At 37.1% G+C, this 24746-nt stretch overlaps 1 long non-coding RNA gene across 1 annotated transcript in view; it reads left to right on the top strand.

The window, feature by feature from the left end:
- LOC121013132 (uncharacterized) overlaps positions 1-6567 on the top strand; it is a 63979-nt gene extending 57412 nt beyond the window's left edge. Inside the window, exons 5-6 of the long non-coding RNA XR_005782519.1 lie at positions 3281-3394; positions 6169-6567. This is a non-coding gene — a long non-coding RNA (uncharacterized LOC121013132). The remainder of the gene's footprint in view (positions 1-3280; positions 3395-6168) is intronic.
- Positions 6568-24746: the final 18179 nt, after the last annotated feature.

Here is a 24746-nt window from a genome sequence, read left to right as displayed (position 1 = left end):
TTAATAAGAGCATTGTAGCTAGATATTCTTAAATCTTTGTCTATTCTCAAGAATGAACAGGAGATACTGGGCAACAGTGTAGTGTCTTGTTAGGGATGTGAACTCTAAACCTAGACTATGACCTGCTTCTTCCACTTAGCAGCTGGGTTTCCATGAGCATGTTTCTTAGTCTCTTAGTGTTTCAGTCTTCTCAGCTATAAAATGAATATAATAATAACAATTTAGTAATAATAACAACAATTCCCATCTTATGTATAGAATGAGGTGACTTACGTAAAATCCTTAAGGCAAGATCTAGAACACACTGAATGTTCAATGCACATTAACTATTTTACAATTGGATTTTAAGACAGAATATAATATGATCAGGTTTGCATTTTAAAAGATCACTCTATTGTAAGGAGTATTAAACTATGTGGGGGTGCTTGGGTGGTGCAGTCGGTTGAGTGTCTGACTCTTGATTTCATCTCAGGTCATGATCCCAGGGTGATAGAATTGAGCCCCGAGTTGCACTCTGTGCTGAACATGGAGCCTGCTTGAGATTGTCTGTCTCTGTCTGTCTGTCTCTCTCTCTCTCTTTCTCTCTCTTCCTTTTCCCCTCTCGCCAGCATGCACTCCCTCTCCCTTTCTCTCTAAAATAAAAGAAACCCCCTAAACCAAAAAAACCCACTGCGTGAAAATGTCAGTTAAACACATGTTGTGTCTCTCTAGGGAGGCACAGAGTGATGGTTCTTGGAATCAGTTTGTTGGAAGAAAGACAGACACAACTGGACAGATTTTGAGAGACATTTAAAAGACAAATGTCCGAGATAACTCCAGTTATCTCCAGTTTTTGAATTAAGTATTGGAGGATTTCCTCTTCACTGAGGAAAAGAATGTTGGAAGGTAATCCATTTTTTAAATTAATTAATTTATTTACTTTTGAGACAGAGAGCGAGCGAGTGGGGGAGGGGCAAAGAGACAGGGAGAGAGAATCTTAAGCAGCCTCCATGTTCATTGCAGAGCCTGACACAGGGCTCAAACTCATGACTGTGAGATCATGGGCTGAGCTGCAATCAAGTGTCAGATGCTTAACCAAATGAGCCACCCAGGTGCCCCAGAAGGGAATCAGCTGTAGGTCAGGAGGGAGATCCATAGTTTGGTTTAAGTTTGAGATACAATTAAGAATTTTAGGAGACGTGAACTAGGCTGGTGGGGATACATAGACAGAGTCTGGAGATGTCTTGGCTGTAGATACACATTTTGGAGTTAATGGTGTAAAGATGGGGTCAAAACATCACGAGTGGACGATATCCTTCAGCAAGTCAGAATACACGCAGAGACATGAGACACCTTGTCTGAGGAACGTCTATGTTCAAAAGTTACGAGGAAGAAGTGTCAAAGAAAAACAGTTATTCAAGGCAGAATTTATTATTCCCATTTTATTGATATAAAAACTGAGATTCACATCTACGTTTCTTTGTAAGTTGCATGTCATATAGTCCATAAGCAAAGCAGCTGACATTCAACTCAATTTCATCCTGCTCAAAGGCTTTGAGTCCATATGCCACACCTTAGTGAGTCTCTTACTATTAACTGCAACCTTTTGATGAAATGAGGTCTGTTTAGTTAGCACTCAGCATTTGGTGGATTCTTCCTGCATTCCCTTTCTGCACTGAAAGGTCCATCAGTGTATATGATACAACAGTATTTCTTATTATGCAATGCAAAAGAGAGATACAAGGAGGAGAGACAGAGAGGAAGAAGAGAGAGAGGGAGAGAGAGACAGGGAGAGACAAGATACTTTTCTTTTTCTGCGGAAGCAGTGTATTCACTGTCTAGAAGAGTAATGGTCCTTTAAAAGTCTCCAACGCTTTCTGAGAGGCTGTGTTTTATTTCTGGTGACTCAAAGAGGAAAGATTACCTGTTTAGATACAACAAATGGTGCCAAATGAGGGAGGAAATAAAACACATCCTTAACTACCAAATGCTCAAATACAATCTGACCTTACTCTACATGTTTCAAAGGGAAGCAAAGGAAAGGGGAGATGAGGTTAGAACTGAGTGTCTGGGGAAGGTTGAGGGAGGTGTTCATTTACTCCTACTTATGTTATGCATACAAGTCAGTAATCAGAACTTCACTTTCTTTTTTTTTTTTTTCAACGTTTATTTATTTTTGGGACAGAGAGAGACAGAGCATGAACGGGAGAGGGGCAGAGAGAGAGGGAGACCCAGAATCGGAAACAGGCTCCAGGCTCTGAGCCATCAGCCCAGAGCCCGACGCGGGGCTCGAACTCACGGACCGCGAGATCGTGACCTGGCTGAAGTCGGACGCTCAACCGACTGCGCCACCCAGGCGCCCCCAGAACTTCACTTTCAAAGATGCTTGAACTCAAGCCAGAATTCACAATGTAATTATATAAAATTGTCTCAGGAACCACAAAACATCCAATAATGGGTCAATAAAGTGTATATTTTTCAAGTACTGTGGGGGAGGTGCACATTACAAATCTTTTCACTAAAGAATGGCAAAAGCAACTACATGTTAAAGTTCCAGTTCACAATAGCTCACACAGAAGTGAATAAACAAAGCACCCAGATGAATATAAACTGCTCAATTTTATAAGTACGGCACAATTGAAAAAGACGTCAATTGCTCATTCTAACCGAAAGGACCCCAGCAGTTATTGTCTTTTTATAGTAGGGGAAAAAGCCCAACAACCCCAGAATACTTTGTATTCAGCTCAAGAGATACTTATCTAGTGATGTTCCTAAGGTGGTAAAATACAGGGAGATTTTTGTTTAGTACACATGTGTGTTTCAGACAATGCTGAGAAGTTAGTGTGAATAAAAAAACAGATGAGTTTAATGCTGGAGTCTGTTATTCAGCATGTGTATGGGATTTGTCATGTGGGGAGATTTAAATCTGTGTCAATATATTCATAACTTGCCTGTTAATACACTCGTATTATCCCCACTTGTAAAAGGGCTGTGTATTACCATATGTTTTAAATAAGGAAACTGAGGCAGAAAGTGAAACGACAGTTTAAAATTCACCAGGAGAAGCACTCTCCCTTTGGTTGAGGGTTCATTCATTTGAAGTGAATTACCTATTCTCGGGAGCCCCATGATGGTCCTCACCAGGGTAATTTATTTCCAAGAAGGGAGTACTTTGCTTTTAAGGGGAAACATTTTTACTTATTGTATTGTGGAATTGTGTCTGTTACTAATATAATAAGAAATATATATCCTGACTGTACTAGCATTAAGTCAAATACTGTGTTCTGTTTTTCCTTACCAGATGTTTTATAGCATGTAACTGTGTTAAGGAAGATTGATAAACCTAATAAACTTATATATAAACCTATCAGTAAAGGATTATAGAGAGGAAATTCAACTTCACTCTGGAGTACTTGTAAGTTTTTGACCATAGGTTTTACTCTACCTTAGCTTATTTCCATTTATAAGAGAACCATTTTTATCCCATGTTTCACAGCACTTGGGTTCACACTAAGCAAGAGAAATACATGCAATGCTTTTAACCAAATTCTGTCACTAACGCAGCTCTAATGAAGGTATTCTGTGCCTCAGGTATTTTGCATCTTTAAAATGGAAGTACAATATGTTCAGTAAGGTGCTAATAAGTTTTATTGAATCTGATTTAATTCCTTGGGAAGGAGAATTGAATTTTTTAGAAACTTAAACGGGTTATTAATGAGGGAAGAGGCTTAAATAATTTTCCTATGTAGCTCTGACACAAGTTTAGCTGTTGGGAAATGAAGACAAGACCTACAAGGTGAATATATAATAAAAATAAGTGTTTTCCAAATTATAAAAAATTATATATTGCTAATATATAAATAATATAGTAAAGAACTGTATAATAAATACATTAACATCATTTAAATGTTGACACAGTAGAAACCACCTCTAAGATTTTGATGACTATCTTTCTAGAACTCTATCAATGGCATATTTAAGTAAACTTAACAAAGTCGTATAGCACAGATTGTCTTATATAAATATTTTGTACATATCTTTTTGGTTTTCTATCTAGTCCTTATGATTTGTGGTAGTACTTTATAGATTCTTAATATAAACCCTTGTTGTATGTATATTTAGATCATTTACATTTAATTTATTGATATACTTGGGTTTGTATCTAAAATTTTACTACATGTTTCCTATTTTTACTAGGGGCTTTATATTCCTTTTTTCTTTCCTTTGTTGCTTTCTTTTGTATTAATGTAATGTTTATTGTTATTGTTTAACTTTTTCTCTACTAAGGTGTTAGTATACATTTCTTCACTATTTTTTCAGTTTACTGAAATTTTTTACACTAAATATTTTTACTTCAAGGTATTACAACATGCACACTTGACTTCTCATAACCTAATATAAATGATAAGTTTTACAAATTCCATTTATCCTCATCCCCTATTTAGTGTTTTTCTTTTCAAGAATTGTATTATGTATATATTTAAAACTCTATACAGCATACTCATTTTTATACAATCTTAACTTCTATTTTATGCTGTTTTTATTCATTCTTTTCTGCTTCTCTGTCTTTTCTTCTGGTATCATTTCCTTCTGAGTAAATAATGCCCGTTAGCTTTATTGAGGTATGTATGTATGTATGTATGAAAGTATTGTTTATTTATTTATCAATATTTTATTAAAATGTTTTTTTCTTTCTTTTGTTTTAAATTTTATTTTAATTCAAGTTAGTTGACATACAGTGTAATAATGTTTTCAGGATAGAATTTAGTGACTCATCACTTACATATAACACCCAGTGCTCATCCCAACAAGCACCCTCCTTAATGTCCATCACCTATTTAGGCCATACCCCCACCCACTTCCCTGCCAGCAATCCTCAGTTTGTTCTCTGTCCCTTGGCGTTTTTTAAATACAGGTCTCTTGGTGACAGTTTATTTCAGTTTTCATTTATTCAAAAATATCTCTAATTTGTCTTCATACTTATAGAAATAATTACAGTGCAGAAGATTTTGAAGGGACATTTACTTGTGTTCAGCACTTTAAAGATGCCACATGTTGTCTACTGGTTGCTACATTTTTATAATATTTCAGCTACCTATCAGACTGTTACTCTTGAATGTTTCATCTATTTCTTTTTAAAAAAATATTTATTTATTTTCTGGATAGCACAGTGGGGGGAGGACAGCAGAGTGGGGGACAGAAGACCCTAAGTGGGATCTATGCTGACAGGCTGGCAGCAGAAAGCCCGTTGTGGGGCTCAGACTCATGAGCCTTGAGATCATGACCTGAGCTAAAGTCAGATGCTCAACCAACTGAGCCACCTAGGTGCCTGAATGTTATGTCTATATTATCTTTGGTTGCTTTTAACATGTTCTCTCTATCCTTCTCTCTCTCTGTTTCTTTCTTTCCTTTTCCTTTTCATTATTTTGACTATGATGTACTGAAGTGTATTACTTGATTTGCTTTGATTGTTATACATTTTTCTGGGTATATGCACAGATTTCTGTCCTGTGATTTAGTATCATTAGTTAGTAATTTTAAGACTCATTCTCTTTTTAATTTTTCCTGCTGCCCAATTCTTTCTCTTTGACTAGAACTCCAATTACAGCTAGTGCAACTCTTGTATATTCCATTGGTCTCTTACACTCTTCTCTGTATTTTCCTTTTACTCTTCTCTGTGTCAGCGTAAATATTTTATTTTGACCAGTTGACTAATTCTCTTTCTCTTAGATTATTATGCTATTAAAATAATCTACTTTCCATTTCACATATTCTATTACAGTTTCTGTAAGTTCTATTTTATTATATTTTTTAGATTCTAATTCTCTTATGAAATTCTCAATATTGTACCCTGTTTTATCCTTTTTTATCTGTATGTTCTTAAACAAATTAACCATAATTATATCCTTGTTGGTTAGATCTGGATCATCTGTAAATCTGTTTTATTTTGGGTTTGTTTGTTTAATAATTCTGTACTTTCTTTTGAAATGAATTTTAAAAATTAAATTACTATAATTGAACTCCAGAGACTGCATAAAACATTTGTAGAGACCTCACGTGATACTGCATTACCATAAGGAATTTCACATTTTTATTTTCCTAGCAGACAGAGTAGGTGACTAACCATCTCAATCTAATCAGAGAGTAAGCTGTAATAGTCAATCTATATTTCTTTGTCCCCTTTTCTAGGTTATATCTCTTCCGGAACTTCAAGTTACAGCATGTTATGACTGTGAAGCATCTCCTCAGTGGTTTTTTGCTTCTTAATATGAAAGACTGCCATCAATGAAGCTCAGTATTTTAGAGAATTGTGGTTTAAGTGTTGAGTTTCCCGTCTTACTCAACTTCATAATTCAGTAAATGTCTCATGGGGAAAATTCACCCTGTGTTTGATGCCTTTATATTTACAATCTTTCACTCTAGATGCATCCTTCTCCTGTGGCAAAACCTGGATTCTTCTCCACTAGCTACATTCAAGATTAGCCAAGGCTCCAGGAATAATGTTACAGAGGGTCAAAATACTGTTTCCAAAGAATAACTATTGCTGCATAATAAATTACCCCAAACGGATCAGCTAAAACCAACATACATTTCTTGTCTCATAGTTTCTATGAGTGAGGAGTTTGGGTCCATCAGCTTAACTTGGTCCACTGTTCAGGGTTCGACAAGGTTATCGTCTTGCTGGTGGCAGGGCTGTGTTCTGTTCTTGAACTCAAGGTCCTTTTACTGATTGTTGGGAGAACTCAGTGCCCCAGGATCAGCAACAGCCAATGGCAAACAGCTTCCCCCTGCACCTTCTCTGGACAGTTTTGTAACAGAATGTCTCCAGCAAGACACCCTACCCCAAACAACGTTTCTTGCAACACAGGAGACTTTGGGCAAGGTCCAGAGGGCAGATTTCAAGCAAGTCCCTCTAGTATAGTTTCAAAGTGATTTCTCTGTCATTCAGGTACCTTGGCCAGACCCTCTTCACCAAGTTCTGGAGCTCACTTGTGGATGTGAAGCCTCTTCTTTGCACACATTATCATAGTCCCAGGAGTGCGGGCTGATTCTTCTATCTGCTATTGCTTTATTGTCTAAAGTTATCCATACTCCTCAGGTGCCAGGGCCCTGTTAGAGTTAATAATTCTTAATTTTAAACATTCACTGTTCAAATTATGATGTGGATTCTATCTCCTGTTTGGACTGTGGCTGTTACATTTTGTATTTGTTTTTAATGACTGTTCTTCTGCCCACTGCCAATTATCACCACATAATCTATGATACTTGTTCCTTGTAATGAAGAAAGAGTTAGAGCAACTCTAGAATTTGCATGATACGCATCGAAGAGTAATGCAAGCCACCGAACAAATAAAAAAAGAAAGTGAGAATTAGAGATGGAATCTGAAAGAAAAGAAGTAATTTTTTTTTTCAAAAAATCTTAAAACTAAAAGTAGAAATGACAGACGGATAATCTGTGAGGGCAAAAAGTGATGCAAGATAAAGATAAATCAAAAGGACTTGACTAGACTGTACCTAAATTTACATTTTCAGCAGAGTGGTTAGGGTACACTAAGCAAACAAACAAACAACCAAACTTAAAACTCTCCCACAGTAGTATATAACATGCAGGACAAATAAACATATTTTTGAAAAAATTCCATGGCCAGAATGTAAGGAAATCATCAACCCAAATAAGACAAAGCAAGCAAGGTTGTGGGTTGGCCCCGAGGGCCTCTGCCATGCCCCCTGTGATTTGACCTGAGATGAATAGACAGTTCTGAGAGAGTCACACAAAGTAGGACATACATATTCGGCAGTGCCTGGTAAATCTGAACATGCATACACTCAATGACTCAGCAATTCTATGCCTACATATTTACCCTAGAGAATCTTGGCACATTTGCACCAGGAGACCCTTACAAAAGTATTCATGTCAGCAAATTCATAAAGGTCAAGAGTGAGATGCCTTAAATGTCTATCAATAAATGAATAGGCCAGTAAATTGTGGTATATTCATGCAAGGAAATACTAGTCAGCCATGAAAAATGTATTAGAGCTATATACAACTACATTAATTTATCTGATAAACAAGTTTTTATTTTGTTTAATAAAAAGAACAAGTTGGGACCAGTACAATTGAAAAGTAATGGCATGTTATTGAAGCAGACCATTTATTTTGGTCAGTAGCTTGAATCAATTTCATAAAAGAATCTAGGGATGCTAATCTTAGCTATATATTTTCTTTAAGTTGAGTTTATACTATATGGAGGTGAAGTGTAGAATAAGTAAGAATATGGATGTCTTTATTTACATAATAATAGCTGACCACCTTAAATGTGTTGTTGTTGTTTTTTTTTTAATTTTTTTAACGTTTTTTATTTATTTTTGAGACAGAGAGAGACAGAGCATGAACGGGGGAGGGGCCGAGAGAGAGGGAGACACAGAATTGGAAGCAGGCTCCAGGCTCTGAGCCATCAGCCCAGAGCCTGACGTGGGGCTTGAACTCACGGACCGTGAGATTGTGACCTGAGCTGAAGTCGGAGGCTTAACTGACTGAGCCACCCAGGTGCCCCTTAAATGTGTTTTTAAAGATGTATTCCTAGCTGTAGAATTTGTCAATGTGGTCTGAGTTCTTTATGGAAGAATAAGAGATGGATAATAATAAAGCTACTGATAACATGGCATTACAATAATATTTACTTATTTTTGGGTAAACTGGGTAGCTCAGCTGGTTAAGTGTCTGACTCTAGATTTCAGTTCAGGTCATGATCTTACTGTAAGTTCAAACTCCACATGCTCCACATTCACAATGCATAGCCTGCTTGAGATTCCCTCTCTCCCTGCCCCTTCCACATGCTGTCTCTCCCTCTCTCTCTATTTCAAAATAAATACACTTAAAAAAAAAAGAAGCACCTTTATTTTATTGGAGAATATTGCTCTGATTTGTAGAATTCTAACACAGTGCAATCATTTTCACCCTTTGAACTTCTTAGGACTGTTTAAATCCTAGGTACATAACATAGGTACATAACAGTCAACAAGTTGTCTTTTTAAAATAATATTTAAAAACATTTCTTACTATTATGTTTCAAATACTTAGATTATATCATCATTTATTTAATAAATGCATTATGACTAACATGAGGATTTTGTGTGTGTGTGTGTGTGTGTGTGTGTGTGTGTGTGTCTGTATACATGCACGTGTGTACTTGTGGAGAGAATAGAAAAGCAAAAAAAAAAAAAGAACACTAAAATAAAGACTGAATGTTTTAAAAATAAGACTTCTAATGGTTAATGAGTATAATGGATAATTTGAGGAATTTGACCTTGAACTAATAAATCATGTTTTATTTAAAAGTGGACAAAATTAATTTTATTTTCACAGATGTTCACCAATAAAAGAAAATGATGTATCAGAATACAAATATGGTCACAATTAAAATTTATATAGCCTATCTGTTGACTTTTGAGTTTAGATTATTGGCTTGATAACCTCAAAATATTTTATTATTTTCTATTTTGGAATATTTAAAAGTGCTTAACATTTTTTCAAATTAATCACTTGATTTAATTATAATATGAACCATGTTTTTGGAAGGGATTATGAAACAGTTTAATTGATGAGAAAGAGAGACGGAAAAACAGAGAGACACTGGCTCAGAATAGTATTTTCAGGAAAAGTATATTTTGCCCAAGACCAGAGTTTAGGAGCCCAAGCCAAGATTTTTTGGCTATCAGTCCTTCATCACTTTGCCTAACAGTAGAATGGCATGATATTTTTTCAAGACTAATCTAAAAACAGTGTTTCAAGGTCAAACTGGAGGAGGAAGATTAGAAAGGGGAGGCCATTGGGAGTGCTGTTAAAGAATTCTAGATGGAGGTAACAAAAGAGTGAATTTAAATGGTAGCTGTGGAAATGGATCCCGCTTCCAGCTTCTTAACTGTGTCCTATGTCCTTTAACACATTTTCTGTGAGAACTAGTTTGATTGAGAGTGTTTACAATCCTTTTAAAGGTCTCTCTGGTGTTTTTTACAATGAGCTGAATGCGTTTGGATAATCTCTCTGATTTATCTAAGCTTAGTAAAATGTTCAATAAAAGTGGACTATTTGAATTCAGAGAAAGAGCACAGACTGCTGTTAGATTTTCGGAATGTTGTCTAATTTCTACATATAAAAGAATAACAAATTAAACATTTGAGGAAAAGAATATGTTCTATGGGTTTCATCCTTACATAAAGCACTGAAGTTTGAGGTTTGTCCAGAGAGCTTTTGTCTGTTTGCAATCTCCCCTGCCTCAACTCCACATTTCTTCCTGTTGCCTTGGTTTATTTACACATGGGCAAGTCAGGCTGTAGTTAGGTGAATATTTCCTTGTGGGTTATAATGTTTATTTGTGCACGGTAGAGTGGAAAGGACACTAATCAAGAACTCACAAAACCTGTATTCTAGGCCAGGCTCTGTTACTTCCTTAAGTTGAATTGTCAAATGACTTAGGTTAAATGAGTCATCCTTTTTCCTTCAGTTTTCTCAAAATAGAGATAATAAATTATTTTATTTATTTTCTTTTTCTTAAAGATATATAGGCATAATATCATCAAGTAAGTAAACACACAGAAACTAATTAAATGTTTAAATCATTTGTAAATGACAAATCGGGGGCTAGGATATCTTATTTATTTGTATGTTATGAAGTATATGGCCAGATTTGATGGGTGGTGCGAGGTTACAATACTGATTCAAGGCCAACTGATTACCAGGGGAAGCTGATATATAAATAAATAATCATATATCTATGTAGCAGTACTAAAGATTGAAGCACTAGCTACCATTCCCACTCCCCTTCCATGTGGTCTTTTCTTCTAAGAGGCTGGGAAGCTAATAGGGGTACACTTTTAAGAAGTTTTTATTTAAATCACAATTACTTAGCATACAGTTTATATTAGTTTGAGGTGTACAATATAGTGATTCAACACTTCCATACATCACCCAGCTCTCATCATGACAAGTGCATGCCTTAATCTCTATAACCTATTTAACCTATCCCTTCACCCTCCTCCTCTCTGGGAGCCATCAGTTTGTTCCCTACAGTTAAGAGTCTGTTTCTTGCTTTGTCTTTCTCCCTGGTTTTTGCTCCCCCTTTGCTCATTTGTTTTGTTTCTTAAATTCCACATATGTGTAAATCATACGATATTTGTCTTTCTCTGACTGACTTATTTCACTTAGCATAATACTCTCTAGCTCCAACCATGTTGTTGCATACGGCAAGATTTCATTCTTTTGTATGGCTGAGTAATATTCCATGTCATATAGATCATCTTCTTTATCCATTTATCAATCAGTGGACACTTGGGCTGTTTCCATAATTTGGTCATTGTTGATAATGTTGCTATAAACATTGGAGTGCATGTATTCCCTTTGAATTAGTGTTTTTGTATTCTTTGGGTAAATACTGAGTAGTGTGGTTGCTGGATCATAGGGTAGTTCTATTTTTAACTTTTTGAGGAACTTCCATACTATTTCCAGAGTGGCTGCACCAGTTTACATTCCCACCAACAGTACAAGAAGGTTTCCCTTAACAGGTGCATTTTCTGAATTGCTTTGCAGCTAGGTTATTGCATATATATATATATATATATATATATATATATATATATTTGGCTTACATAATTGTAGAGGCTGGCAAGTCTGAAATCTGTAGGGTAAGTCAGTAGACTGGAAATCATGTAAGAGTTGATGTTGCAATATAAAGTCCAAAATCTGCAGAAGGGGGCAGCAGGCAGGAAGCTCAAGCAGAATGTCTATATTGTAGTCTTTTTTTTTTTTTTAATTTTTTTTCAATGTTTTTATTTATTTATGGGACAGACAGAGACAGAGCATGAACGGGGGAGGGGCAGAGAGAGAGGGAGACACAGAATCGGAACAGGCTCCAGGCTCCGAGCCATCAGCCCAGAGCCTGACGCGGGGCTCGAACTCACGGACCGTGAGATCGTGACCTGGCTGAAGTCGGACGCTTAACCGACTGCGCCACCCAGGCGCCCTTAGTCTTTTTTTTTTTTAAACGTTTATTTATTTATGGTGAAAGAGAGAGAGCAGGAAATGGGCAAAGAGAGAGACAGAATCCCAAGAAGGCTCCGCACTGTCAATGCAAAGCCCAACATAGGGCTCGACCCCACAAACTGTGATATAGTGACCTAAACTGAATTCAGGAGTTACATGCTCACCCAGGTGTCCCTCTACATTGTAGTCTTGAAACAGAATTTCCTTTTCTTTGGGAAGCCTGTGTTTGCTTATACAACCTTAAACTGATGAAATGAGGTTCATCTACATTATGGAGGGTAGTCTGCTTTATTCAGAGTCAACTGATTGTAAATGTTAATCACATCTAAAAAATACCATCTAGAATAATGTGTAATCAAACAAATAGGCACCTTACCCTAGCCAACCTGATACATAAATAAACACACCTCAGAAGGAAATATTTGGAGTAGCTTTGTTAGCATTTCTACTGTCCAAACTTAGGGCCCAGTAGTATAGATGCTAAACAGTTGTTTACGGAACTAGTGGGGGCATTCACCTTTCTGAATGTGTAGAAACCCAGTTGATTTTCCTGGGCATCTAAGATATTTTTAACTTCTTAATAACCCCTAGAAAGTTTAAGCTAAGTCAAGAGTGCATACCATTGTAGGGCACCTGGCTGGCTTAGTCAGTGGAGTATATGACTCTTGATCTCAGGATCATGAGTTCAAGCCCCACACTGGACATAGAGATTGCTTTAAAAAACTTTTCTTTTTTTTAAATTAAGATAAAAAGGTGCATACTATTGTCTTGTTAACAACAAAACAGAACAAAACAAACAAATAAACACAGGCCTCAAATGGAGTCACTTATGTTAAGGCCCCATGTCAACAAACCAAAACTTAATACCTAAACAAACTGCAGTTTTAATCACCCGAGGAATGTAAACTTTAATCAGTCAACATGGAATTTCCTGGCCAGTACCAAGAAATTTATTGCTAGAACCTTTCTGTTTCTCTGAGAAGGGTAACTTTCCTAAAAATGCATTCTTTGCAAATAATTACTTTCCCCACCCAACTCTCTCTCTACCTTTAGAAACCTTTCCTTTTCTACAGATCAGTGAAGCTTCTTTCTATTTCCTAGATACTGCCTGATTCAATAAATCTTTTTTTTTTTAATTTTTTAATGTTTATTTATTTTTGAGAGAGAGTGACAAACAGAACGGGAGCAGGGGAGGGGCAGAGAGAGAGGGAGACTCAGAATCTGAAGCACGTTCCAGGCTCTGCCAGCACAGTGCCTGATGCGGGGCTCAAACCCACGGACTGCGAGATTATGACCTGAGCCGAAGTCGGACGCTCAGCCGACTGAGCCACCCAGGCGCTCCTCATGAATTCTTTAATAAAATCAATTAGATCCTAAATTTTACTCAGTTGAGATTTTTTTTTTTGTTTAATAATCTGCAGTTAAGAACCCTAACCAAAATAGAAGTTTTTACAAATGATATAATTCAAGATATGAACATTAGAATTGGTTTTCTAACCTAGATTGTGTTTGAGAATTCAGTTAGTGTTATTGGATGATTTACTGGTATTCCATGAGAGGCAAGGTCACATAGTTATTTAAATTATCCCCCTCAACATTTTGAATGAATTTCCTTATAAAGCTAAGGCCTTTAGCAGACTGAATGGAAACTCTGACAGATCATTTTTATTTTTTTTTAAGTTGTTTTTTTTTCAACGTTTATTTATTTTTGGGACACAGAGAGACAGAGCATGAACGGGGGAGAGGCAGAGAGAGAGGGAGACACAGAATCGGAAACAGGCTCCAGGCTCCGAGCCATCAGCCCAGAGCCGACGCGGGGCTCGAACTCACGGACCGTGAGATCGTGACCTGGCTGAAGTCGGACGCTTAACCGACTGCGCCACCCAGGCACCCCTGACAGATCATTTTTAGAGGGAGGAAGAGACAAATATTGTGACATGATTTGGCTTTTTTAAAAGTGTTTTTATTTATTTTGAGAAAAAGAGAGAGCACATAAGTGGGTAGGGGCAGAAAGAGAGAAGGGGAGAGAATCCCAAGCAGGTTCTGCCCTGTCAGCACTGAGCCCAACATGGGGCTCCAACCCACAAACTGTGACATCATGACTTGAGCCAAGATCAAGAGCAGTATGTTTAACCGACTGAGCCATACAGGTGCCGCAAGTTGGCTGTTTCTAAGTGCCGTAAGGACCTTATGGAAAAAAACATAATTATCAAATAGTTTCTCATGATTGAACAAAAAAAAAAAAGGAAAAATGGAAGGAAGGAAGGAAGGAAGGAAGGGAGGAAGTGAGGAAAGAAGGAAGAGGAAGAAATAGAAATAAATCTATTTTCCAAAATTGCAACACTGATATCACCAAAAATAAAATGTAGAATTTAATTTTGAGATTGCTAAATTGCAATGATTGGTTGATTGAATTCAAATCCTTGGAAAACTTAATGCATCAGTTGGGAAAGATCTGCAAAAATATGTTGAGTAGAAGTTCAAATGGATTCTGAGGTAAAAGACAGAGAAGTATACTACTAATGAATTTATTTTTATAAGGTACTTCCCAAAGATTCTGCTCCCCTTGTTCTAGAAAGAGAAGCTGAGAGGGATTCTATTTGCTTAATTACTTGACCTGTATTAGGTCTCAGAAGAGGCTTGTACTAAATTAAATATAAATAACAAAAACTCCTTATGGAAGAATGCAGAGGAAAGAATGCAACAACTTAGAGAAATGGGAATTTATTATGTACATCCTATCCATCTACCTTCAAATACTGTCCTCATGATATCCCAAAGCATATGCTGCTCTCCAAGGCATTTGGTAGAGCACCAGTATCTTTCAAAAGTACTATAGCAGTTGTCCTTTGTAACCTGGGATGAGGGGAGGAAATGCTGCCACTGAAGTGGATTTTTTTATTTCATAGTGGAAGAGGCTAAATATCAGTATTGCAGTGCCAGACAAGATGGCATGGTTATAATGATGGGCAGCAGGGAAAGAATGGTAATCAAAATACTTTGGCCCATTTAGGTCTTTGTTGACCTTTAATTTATCATGGAGTCTTTGGTACCAAAATAAATGGGCAGGCCCCTAACATCCTACCTGGTTTCTATAAGTGTCTCCCTCACTTAAAATAGAGAAGGAAAAGAAAAGAGAAAAGAAAAGAAAGGAAAAGAGAAGAGAAGAGAAAAGGAAAGAAGAAAAGAAAAGAAAAGAAAAGAAAAGAAAAGAAAAGAAAAGAAAAAGAAAAAGAAAAAAAGGGAAAGGAAAGGAAGCTACTTTAGGTCTAGCAAGAAACAGACCCTGAATTGAACCACAGAATAGTCTATTTTGCCATGTACTCAATTGCCAGGACTGAGTAAGTTTAGAGATACAGGGCTGCTTAGCAAATTTCAAATCCACAATAGTTTGATGAAGATGTTCAAAACATTACAGGTGTTTAAAATGAGATCTTTTTGGGGTGCCTGGGTGGCTCAGTTGGTTGAGAGACTGACTTCAGCTAGGTCATGATCTCATGGTTTGTGAGTTCAAACCCTGTGTTGGGCTCTGTGCTGACAGCTCAGAGCCTGGAGCCTGCTTCTGATTCTCTGTCTCCCCCTCTCTCTGCCCCTCCCTCACTCATGCTCTGTCTCTCTCTGTATCAGAAATAAACAAACATTAGCAAATAAAAATAAATAATGTTAGATCTTTTCCTAACCTCTTTCAAAAGAACTTACAACCATTTATCAAAATAATTGTGCAGTGGGAAAGAGATATAACTAGAATGTTTTTAACTGTTGGAAACTCGACACAGTTATTGCTAATTTCTGCATACCAAGAAAGTAACTTTTCTCTTGTTCAGGAAGAGCTAATGATACAAGTAAATTTTAGCCTTGGCTCACATGATGCATGACTCTTGAGCTATCTTTCCCAATTCAAGTCACCTGCTTGGTTTTTTGGAGACAGCTTGGTCTTAGAGAATGGGAGGAGAATATAGTAAAATAACACATTTAAAAATTATGTACTACATGACCCTTTAATGAAACAAATAAGTATCATCATGCACCTTGGCACTTGATATACAGTTATTTATCTGGCCACCTTTCTATTCCAATAAGTCAAGAACACTGGAAATAATTTATTTCACTTGGCTGGCAAAATGCTAAGCCTTCAGTGTCTAACTTTAGATAGATGTCATTTTTCTAACTCTGAGCCATAATTTCATCTGTGGAGAGCCTCATCATTCCAACTTCTCCCACACCATCAAATCAGTCCTTTTCATTGATGACACATGTGAATAGAATCTAGGGAGCAAGGAATAGCAGGTACATAGATGCTTTGCTTAGACGTATGCATGCAGGAAAAAGGAGATATACACTAAAGAAATTCAAAGTCTCAAAAGCCCAGCAAATTTTCCAAGATATCGTACTCTGGAGCATATTGAAAATTTGTTTTCAAAGTAAAACCACTATATTTTGCTCTGTCTAGTATTTGAAAAGTAAGCTAGTGTGGATTTCAGAGGCAACATATGTGATATTTGGCATTTGTGTAATTTCAACCTATTTATTGGATAATTAGGCTATCAGCTTTTAATTGGGCCTAAACACAGAAAAAGACTTTCTAGTTTATTCAGGCAGTCATATAAGCAGTTTTGACACTTAGCCCTTATGACTCAACAGATTCAGTGATGCTTGAGATGTCTGTGACAGATTGGGATGCTGAAAGGAAGTAGTAATAGGCTCCAGTAAGAGAATCATAGCTCAGCTCCTAGGTTTTGAAGCAAAGCTGGGGCGTGTACCATAGTATTGTGAGAAATAGCTCTTGCTCCTGTTAGATGTTCTGAAGTTGTTCATAAAACACCAAGTAATCTTGTGACCTGAGCTTCTCATTGTGGTCTGTGTGATTTAGTGTACAGAAGTATCCTTTTGGGCAAACCTAGAAGTGGTATGTATGGGATGAAGGTGCTAGGAAGGGTTATGAGCAGGTGCTCATCTCCTCCATGCGCCAATGCCCACTCCATTGTCATCTCCTTCTCCACCTCCACCGAGAGCGTCAGGGAGTTCCTCATGTCTAGTAACTGAAGCTAATGGATTCAAAACCTGGTTGTAGACAGCCTTGCATGGTATTCTGCAACCAATTCAGAGTAAGAGGAGAACATAGACATACAATTGTCTTATTCTTACTCTGATTGTCTCTGAAAGACAGTGTATAAAAAAGTCCTTCCAGTAGGCAACACTTTTGAGTATAGATGTTTTTTCCACTTTGATTAGGAGTGATGAACAGGGTGTGGCACCATTTAAATTCATGTGCTGTAGCTAGTTTTTGGCCAGATGATGAGGGATATGGAGGAATATACTTGGAAGATTAATGACAAGGTTTGAAGGAAAATTAGGTAAATGGGTCCCAAATTTGAAATATCTGTGCCCCATGTGAATGATCAGCAGATGGCCCTGTCTGTAGAGGAATCTCTTAGTCATTTGTTGAAAGATTCACTTTTTTTGGTCAGATCATCTCTTTCTGTACTCTCCCAGTTTTTATTCTATGTAATCATGAACAAACCGCCATGATAGCCAGGGCAAAGTGTCGAGGTAGGCTTATAAACTTGAGGCTCTCCTCTTCATGGGTGTTATTTATGTTACTGTTCTTGAGTGTCCAACCTGTCAAGAGCAGGGACATACACAGAACAGTTAATATAGCGTAACATTTTGGAAAGGCCAACTAAAAATTTGGGAGAAGTTCAGTTACGTTGGACGTTTCTATTTTGAAAGTACAATGATTTGTCCTCATTGAAATTGACTTATTCTTGGTATTGCTTTTTTCTTTCCTCCTCACTTGTTTCTGCCAGCAATATTATTCATGGATTTACTTCTTTTCTTATTTTTTTGGTCACCAAAAACAAAACAAAATAAAACAAAACATAACTTCCGACCAAGGAATTCATTTTACCACAAAAGAAGGAAACTCTTAAGTGCCCATGGGATTAATTTTAACTTTAAAAAAATGTATTCGAGGGGCGCCTGGGTTGCGCAGTCGGTTAAGCGTCCGACTTCAGCCAGGTCACGATCTCGCGGTCTGTGAGTTTGAGCCCTGCGTCAGCTCTGGGCTGATGGCTCGGAGCCTGGAGCCTGTTTCCGATTCTGTGTCTCCTTCTCTCTCTGCCCCTCCCCCATTCATGCTCTGTCTCTCTCTGTCCCAAAAATAAATAAAAACGTTGAAAAAAATTTAAAAAAAATAAAAAAAATATATTCGATCACAAAGTTACCAATTGCTTTATAGAAAATAAAATGTTTATTTAAGAGAAATAAGGAGCCAGATGGGAAACAATGCATTAAAGTGTTTTATGCTGTCCTATAAAGTGCAGAACAGATTCCTAGCCAGCAAACAATATATGCTAATATTTTCCCCACAATTAGAATGCATGAGTCTTGAAACTAACGAATGGAAGAAAGAGTGGCACTTTCATGATACTTTCCCCATAGCACTAAAATGACCCACTGCTCAAATGTTTGCTTCCTATTCCTGTGACCTAATACAGTGCTAATTATGAAGTTGCTGAAGACAAGGAATCGATACTTCCAACAATGGATGCATCGTTGCAATTGAATGGATAGTCGAGAAAATCAACGAGCCAATTGTTGGCCTTTCACACCATCAGTTGGCTGAACCAACAGGCAAAAAGTCTTGATTTAGTTAGCAAGTGATGTTTCCTGAGAGCAAATGAAAAATGCAGTGTACTGGGAAAAAGTTATAAATACAAACCATACCCTTGTGAGAAATTCCAAAAATTAAAGTCATAGTAGGTATCCATAATTTCTTCTTTACTCTGTTATGTATACACTTAGGTGTATGCATAATTTTCCAAACGTATTTCCTTATGTGGACAAAAGTTAAATATAATTTAGTACAGTGACTAGAGGGCAGCAAGTCGAGATTGTGACTGAACAAACAAAAACTAACAATGGATGTGGTATGTAGTGAGACTATGTATGGATCTACACTTTTTTTGAGAGATGAGAATTTCCACAGATATTTCATTTCTATGATGAACAGTTACAATCTATTAGGCAGGTTCACATGGTTTTTGCTAGAGTTGTTAATTGGCTTATGAATATGGGAAGATGGGTATGTTTGGGAGTGAGTAACCAAAGATTTGTTTTGTGGTAGATATTGCAGATTGGCAGTGGGTTTCTATTATGACAATTTCAAGAAAGCAGTAGCGGTTACTTAATGTCTGTGTTGTTCCTGGTTTTGTATAGCCTCCAAACTCATTTGCCGGGGCACTTCAGAAACTCCATGAGTTCCCCAATTCCCTGTACTAACTTCCATTCTGCAAGTATGCGTTCTAAGGATTGAAATTTAGAAGGCTGATTATTGACAGATTCACCCACTCATTGATTCATAGAAAAAATAATTACTGCCTATGATGAGGTTGCTGAGTAGAAAATCTCCTTTTCTTTTTTCAGAAGTAGAAAATGATATTGGAATTTCGGAGAATAGAAAGTGCAGAGTAATTTCATTTTGTAAGGAAGAAAAGAGATCTCCAGAATTCTGCTCCCCAAATCACCACCCCCACTCCTTAAATCCTCTCTTTCCCTGTCTATCTGAACTAGAAGACTATGTATGGGGATTTATACAGATCAGAGGACTCTATCAGGGTTTAGAAGTACTGAATTGGAGTTGGTGCTAGTTGTTTGGAGAGAGGAGGGAGATACTTGCCTCTTATACCAAAACTCAGGAAAGACTATGCACGTTAATCATTTGTAAAGTTTATGTGTTTATGCATGAAGGAAGATTAGTAACTTAAGCCCTAGTTGTGCATGTAGCAGACCTGGTGGAATGTTCTGAGCCTACATAAACACTGGAAAGAGAAAATGGAAAACTGGAGACAGAGGGGAAGTAAGAAAGAAAAAGTCAGAAAAGGAGCAGCAAGCTCCTCTCTACCTCTGCACTGCCATTTGGCATGACAAAGATTCATAAGTTTCTCTGTGGAAAGTCGTTGGCTAAGCTGCCCTTACCCCACCCATGAAATTCAGTACCAGTTCCAATGGGAGGGTGCAAGAGATTAAGTCAGAAGAAGAAAAAATCCTACCTGCAAGTGAGCTAAGCAATGGAGAAGGCACCACAGATTGCCCTTAAAGAAGAGTATTCTCGGCAAGCCAACGATAGTTGAGAGGCAACAATTCCAATTTTATTCCCATTAAGTAAATACTGTTTGACCTTTTCATCCCATCCTTTTAGACAGGCCCAAATCACCAAGGAGCTAGGACCTAAAGAGGAGGAAAGAATGAAAAAGCAGATCAAGCTCTATAACCTACTTGAGTTCCCTTGGGCCAAGATCTGGCATGGAGATAGGGTGCAGATGGCTATTAAGTCACATACAAGTTTGAAGAACTGGACTAGACTGGATATACACTTTTAACAACCAAAATGACCAGGAAAATATGGAATATGTTTTGATATATAAGAGACAGGAAAGAAAGACGTGACATAGCACAGGTGGAAGTCAGTAATTAGAGAAAGAGTATTTTATATTTACACACGCTCCAAAGTCACAGTTTCACGATCCATTTCCATTTACTAAAAGATGAAAAAAATATATCAGTGGAAAAATCAAAGTGATTTGAGGTAGAGAATAAGAAGAATTTGGTTTTGCTGGCTGAGTCCGAGGCTAAGTTTTGAAGGATGACCAGGGGACTCCCGTGACGAGAAATATGGGCAAGCATACCAATTAGATGGGACAACAACTGCAGTAGAGCTGCGATTTTGTGATTTGGCTAACACACCAGGGACAAAGGAAATCAGAGGAAATACGATGGAAAAGGTGAGCAGGGTGGTGGTACCTTCTCAAAGTCTTTGGTCTGCAAATAACACGATCAAGTGCATATTTAGGGAGATAGCAGTGGGGACAGGATTGAATTTGTAGTAAGAGAGGAGATCACTTAAGAGTCTGCAGAGATAGATCACGAGATTTAAAGCGAAATAAGTTGAAAAAGTGGAAGAAGAGCAGTTATACAAGCTTTTCAGTGATAGAAATGGGAGAATTTGCATACTTAGAAAGGATTGGTGGTGTGGAAGGAGGTATACTGAGAATGACAATGAGGTTTCTAATATGGACTGGGTTTATGGTGAGAAATCTTTCATGGGTGGGTACATTGGATATGAACATCAATATTAAGATGGAAAATTATGAGGTCTTCTTTCCTTTTTTTCTTCTGTATTTTCTTCCCTCTTCTCTGTCTTCTTCCCCAAAGTCTTTTGCATATCTTTCAGTCTTTCTGTGTGCATTTTATTTTCCACTTGATTTCCCAATAAGAGTGTAAAGTGGTTGGGGCACCTGGGTGACTCAGTCAATTGAGCGTCCGACTCTTGATTTTAGCTCAGGTTGGGATCCTGGGGTTATGGGATTGAGCCCCGTGTCAGGCTCCACACTGAGCTCGAAGCCTGCTTGGGATTTCCCTCTCACTTTCTCCCCCTGCCCCCATATCCCAACACAGGTGCACTTTCTCTCTCTCTAAAATAAATAAATTAAATCAATCAATCAATCAATCAATCAATAGAATTTGAAGTGGTTAATAATTGAAGTTGTTCTCTGTGTTGTTCTAACATTTCTAGTGAATGCCAGATTATTATCCTTTTTTTTTCCCCACAACTTTGGAGCATTGTTAAATTGTCCTGGGGGACTAAGAACTGGGTCCTGCTTTGCATTCTTAAACAAGAGAATTCTCTTATGCCTGTAGATAAATTGTTATTAAAAATAATCATATTGCGAGGGGCGCCTGGGTGGCTCAGTCGATTGAGCATCTGACTTGTGCTCAGGTCATGATCTCACGGCTGGTGAGTTCGAGCCCTGCGTTGGGCTCCGTGTTGACAGCTCGGAGCCTGGAGCCTGCTTCGGATTCTGTGTCTCCTTCTCTCTCTGTCCCTTCCCCTCTCATGCTCTGTCTCTGTCTCTCAAAAATGAATAAACGTTAAAAAAATTAAAATAATCATATTGAGCAATAACTAATACTTAATGTTTGTGCCTTGCTAAAATTAAGCTTTAATGTAACTTACTTCCAGTTACCTCATTAAACATCATATATAACAAAAAGAATCATATATATAACAAAGATATGTATTCATGGTTTTAGATATATTCAAATATAATAAGTCATAATATTCAAAGAACAAAACAAACACAATAAAACAAAAATAGAAATGATTCTAAGAACATTGACTTGATAAACAAAATGCTTGACCATTTATATGTTTTAAAGTCATTGACAAAACACCAAAACAAATGTCTTGGCTAGTTTTTCTTTTGGATTAATTTAAAATATGATTTATTCCTTTAATCTATTAGCATAAAAAGGGGGGATTTGATTTGATGTGGCCCAATGCCATCCAAAAGAGCAATGTGCCAATAAAGTAACTTCTTTGATAGATACATAGTATTTAAACCAGATGAAAAAATCAACATGTTTATTTTTCATCAAGCTAAGGTCAGTAGAAATATTTCTGTGTAATGTAATATATCATCACGGGATGTCATCTTGAGAAGGTCAATTTAAATAAGAAAGAAAAACTTGTAGCCTAGATGAAAACCACATCCAAGCCTCCAAAGAAATACAGGACTGAAGCTATGTTCCAATGCAGGAATGTTTGATAATTGCTTTCATTAGGTAATTTCTGGGATATGGCAACTCTAGCATGTTTTTGTTGGGGGAGTGGAGGGGACTTAATTTGGTCTGCATAATGCCAGCCTCCTGCAAGGAGGAAAGCCCAATTAAAGGGACATAAACATATTTTAAGTGTCATCATACGTGTTCCCGGAGCATGGGACCTTTATTTAGCATAATCTTACCACTCATAACTGCAAGCAAGGCGGGACTTACTTAGAGAAATACTGGAAAATTTCCAGGTGACTGGTTAGTTAATTGGTCCTCCTTTGGGGATGTGGCAGGAGAAGTAAAGGAAGGAAGATCGGTTTCCTGATGTTCCTGAAAACTATTTAGAAATACGGCATGATGGGAATTTACCAACTTTTTCCTTTGGGTATTATTGCACTTAGTAAAATGATCCAGGTTCTTCTAGTGTCCAAGTGATGCCAGGAAATAAATTTAGCCATGGAAGGAACAGATATTTTCTTCTCTATATAATTTGGCACAATGCTTAAACCAATTACCGTCCACAGAGAAGAAAGCTGAATAAATAAAGCACCTTTTATAAGGTATAATGTCTTTAAAAGTAAAATACTAAGAAAAAATTATGCAACATATTTTACACTTGTTACGTAGTATAATTTAAGGAAACCCTTCAGTGCTAATATGGTGCATTAAAAATTCTGTGGTGTCAATAAAAAGTTAAAAGCAAAATCCTATATTAATACTTCTTTCATAAGCAGCTGTTGTAAAGAGTTACTCAGAGGTTTTAAGAATAAACAAAGAAAGTATTATGCATAATAATCATGTTATGAAATAAATGTGTTTTGTTTAGAAAAGATCTTTCATCTTCAAAGCTTTTAATAGTCACAGCAGGATAAAAATGTGGTAGCTCTCGTGTACAAATCCTTTCTTGTACTTTAATTTAGAGAGGTTCTCCCTCTCAAAAAAATCTATAAGCACCCTTCATAATCTTAGCCTTGAAGGTGTGAAGTATTTTCAGTTAAATGTCTGGTTGAATTACATAGTTATTCACAAAGCAAATATCCTTCAATATTTATAAACATCAAATATTTTATAAAATTTTTAGAAAATTAGTAATTCTTTTCAACAAATGTTCACTGAGAATCTACTAGGAGCCCACTATTTGGATACGGAGCTAGATCTTAGAGATACAAAGGTAAAGAAAATGAGTAACTTCTATTTTTTGCTATGGAGATACTTATGTAATTCAAGCCATGTAATGCCCATTTTTTAACTATGTATTACTATGTATCAGACATTTTCATCCTGATGTCTTATGTTAATCCAAATTCAAATATCCAAAATTAAACCACTTATTTTCTTTAGATCTGCCAACAGAAAGGACCCCCTCCTCTTCATGTCCATGTTTTATTTTTATTACTATATTTTTTAATGTTTTTCTATTTTATTTTTGAGAGACAGGGAGAGACAGAGCATGAGCAGGGTAGGAGTAGAGAGAGAGAGAGAGAGAGAGAGAGAGAGAGGGAGACGCAGAATCCAAAGCAGGCTCCAGGCTCCGATCTGTCAGCACAGAGGCCAATGCGGGGCTCGAACCCACCAGCCTTGAGATCATGACCTGAGCCGAAGTCAGACACTTAACCAACTGAGCCTCCCAGGTGCCCCATGTCCCTGTTTTTTAAAGAAAAACCTTCTCAAACTCTTAAATTAAAAAAAAAAAATCACATTCTTTTGATTTTTCTTTCTCTCCTTTATCCCTTTATTTAGTCATTTGATTTCTTTCCCTATCCTTTTTGAGTTCATCTAACCATTCAAAAATCCTGAGTTTTCTATTTTTAAACTACTTATTTGTATTCCCACAGTACCAATCCAGAAGTAGCTTGGTAGACAGTATATAGAGCCTGGGTGTGTATATTTTTTTTTTTTTTTTAAGAATTACACATAAGAATTTCAGTGCTTTTTTTTTAATTTTTTTTTCAATGTTTATTTATTTTTGGGACAGAGAGAGACACAGCATGAACGGGGGAGGGGCAGAGAGAGAGGGAGACACAGAATCGGAAACAAGCTCCAGGCCCTGAGCCATCAGCCCAGAGCCCGACGCGGGGCTCGAACTCCCGGACCGTGAGATTGTGACCTGGCTGAA

Source organism: Herpailurus yagouaroundi, unplaced genomic scaffold, assembly GCF_014898765.1.
Source record: "Herpailurus yagouaroundi ecotype Mexico unplaced genomic scaffold, PumYag 198, whole genome shotgun sequence".
NCBI lineage: Eukaryota > Metazoa > Chordata > Mammalia > Carnivora > Felidae > Herpailurus > Herpailurus yagouaroundi.
This window is presented reverse-complemented; position numbering and strand designations above follow the sequence as displayed.